General features: G+C 80.0%; 1 non-coding gene across 1 annotated transcript; it reads left to right on the forward strand.

The window, feature by feature from the left end:
- The first annotated feature begins 1,269 nt into the window (after nucleotides 1–1,269).
- On the forward strand, nucleotides 1,270–1,422 carry LOC136996793 (5.8S ribosomal RNA). Its single transcript, XR_010887736.1, has one exon. It is a non-coding gene; the product is annotated as a 5.8S ribosomal RNA (ribosomal RNA).
- Nucleotides 1,423–2,500: the final 1,078 nt, after the last annotated feature.

Genomic DNA, 2,500 nt, shown 5'->3' on the forward strand with positions numbered 1-2,500 from the left:
CCGGGCGGGGGGGGGGGCGGGGTGGCGGGAGGAGCGGAGGGCCTCCGGCCACCGCGGCCGCCGGTAGCCGCCCCGGGTAGGGATGGCCATGGGCCCCGGGCTCCGGGCCCGAGGGTTCTCGGCGGGAGAGCCGGGCGGGGGTTTAAAGACTCGGGCGGCCCGATGCGACCCGGGGGGCAGCCGGGTGTGCTGCCGGAGGGCCGGGGGGCCGGCGCGCGCGGGCGCCGTGCCCCCCCATGCCAGCCGGCGCGCCCCGCGCTCGCCCTGCGGGCAGCCGGGACGGAGAGGGGTACCCTGCCCCCTCTCTCCGCGGTCTGGTCTCGGCGGAGGGACGCCGCGCGGTCGGCTGGCGCCGGCCTGCCTCGAACGCGTGACCCCGGCGCGAGCGCGTGCTCTCGCCGGGACGGTGAGCCCCCACCCACCGCGGGTGGTGCGGACGCCGCGCCTCGGCGCGATCCGCTCTCCTCCCTGGCCGGGGCTCTCGGTCTGCCGCCGTGGCCGCTGGCGGCGGCGCCCTACCCGCCGGCACTCCGCCATCCGGCGCGCCTGCCTCGCTCTGCCCAACCCGGCTTCGCCGGGCGGCGGGCGGGCGGCAGGCGGGCGGCGGGGGCGGCCCCCCCGTTCTCCGCGTGGAGACGGGGAGAGCGGGCGCCGTCCCCGTCCGTCCCGCCTTGCCCGCCCGCCCGCCGCCGGGCGTCTGTCCGCGGAAGGGACGGGAGAGCGCGTGGTGTCGTCCGGGAGGCTGTGTGTGCGCGCGCGCGGGCGTGGGCGCCGCCTCGGGGCCACGGCGGAGCCGGAGGCCGGCGAGGCGAGCGAGGAGCTGGGGAGCGCGGGGCCGGTGGGCCGCGGGCGCGCGGGCAGCGGCCGGTGCCGCTGCCGGTGGCGGCCGGGCTCCGACGCTGGGGGTCCGCGGGGAGCCGCCCCCTCCCCCAGCGTCCCCGAGGCAGGCGGCGCGGCCGGCGCGCTGCTCCCCGCCGGGCCGGGCCGAGCCTGGGCGCCTGGGCCGGACTCGAAGCGAGCAAAGGGTTGTCCCAGGTCGGGAGCGAGGGCTCCCCGCCCTTCTCGTTCGGGTTTTCCTTTTCCCTTTTTCCCCCCCCACTCTGTGCTCGTACGGTCAGCGGGGCGAGCCCCTCTCTCTGGCTCTCGGCCGTCCCTCGCTCAGCAGCCGGCGTCGGCGTGAGGAGGGAGGCGGAGCGGAGGGGGGGCCCTCAGGGGCTGCCGAAGGCTGCCCGGTCCCCCCGCGCGCGCGGCGGGGACCGAAACCGAGACAACTCTTAGCGGTGGATCACTCGGCTCGTGCGTCGATGAAGAACGCAGCTAGCTGCGAGAATTAATGTGAATTGCAGGACACATTGATCATCGACACTTCGAACGCACTTGCGGCCCCGGGTTCCTCCCGGGGCTACGCCTGTCTGAGCGTCGCTTGGCGGTCAATCGTCACCCCCGCTGTCGCGTTGGCGCAGCGGTGCCGCCCCTCGGGGGGGGCGCGTGGGGGGGCGGGGGAGGCGCGGCGGCGCCGGCGGCGGCGGTGCGCGGCGGCCTCGGCGGCGGAGAGTCGGCGGCGGAGCCGGGACCCCGGTGCGTGCACCGGCGGCCCCGGTCTTCCTGCCCGCCGGGCTCCGGCGCCGGGCCGCCCGCAGCGGCCGCGGCCGGCGTGCCTTGCCGCGCCTGTGCCCGCCCTCCTCGCCCTCCGAGCGCGGTGGCCACCGCTGCGCGGCGCGCGCCGTGCGGGGTGGCGCGGCTGGGGCGCCTCGCAGGCCCGTGCCCCGGGGAGAGGGTGCCTCCTCTTCCCCGCGCGGCCGGGCCTTCGTCCCCCTAAGTGCAGACTCGGGGAAACCCCCCGCTCCCGGAGCGCCCGCTTCGCGGAGTTCGTCCCGCTGGGGCCCCCCCCCCAGGTCGGGTGGGTTGCGGTGGCCCGGCGCGCCTCGTCGCCGCCGCCCGCCACCACCGCCAGTCTGGCCGCCGTCTGGGCTTCTCCTCCGCCACTCTCCCGGTGGTGCGCTGGTCCCCCGTTCCCCTCCGGGGTGGGGACGGCCGGCTGCCTTGCGCTTCCCTGCGCCCCGACCGCCGCCGGTGCGGCGCGCCGCCGGGCCGCCCCCCCTGCCCTCCCCGCGGCGCGCCCGCGTCCGTCGCGTGTGCCGAGCCACTTCCACCCGCCGGCTGGCGTCAGCCGCGGCGTTGCGTTGAGGCCGGCAGCGACGGCGCGCGGGTGCGGCACGGCGGGGTGGCGGTGGGGGGCGGCGCGGGCGTGCGCGCCGCCGGGCGGCGAGAAGGGCGCGAAGGGGAGGGCAGGGCGCCGCGCCGTGCCGTGCCCGGAGCGAGAGCGGAGGCAGCGGCCGGGAGGAGGAGAGGCAAGCCCCCAGGCGGCGGAGGGCTGCGCGAGTTGCGTGAGCGGAGCGAGCGTGCGGCGGGGAGCCGGGCCCGGGGGAGGCGCGGACCTCGCCCTCCGGCCCCGCGCGGCTGTCTGCGGGTGGGGTACCGCGGTGGTACCGCACCGTGC

This window comes from Apteryx mantelli, unplaced genomic scaffold (genome assembly GCF_036417845.1).
Source record: "Apteryx mantelli isolate bAptMan1 unplaced genomic scaffold, bAptMan1.hap1 HAP1_SCAFFOLD_86, whole genome shotgun sequence".
In the NCBI taxonomy this organism is placed as follows: Eukaryota; Metazoa; Chordata; class Aves; order Apterygiformes; family Apterygidae; genus Apteryx; species Apteryx mantelli.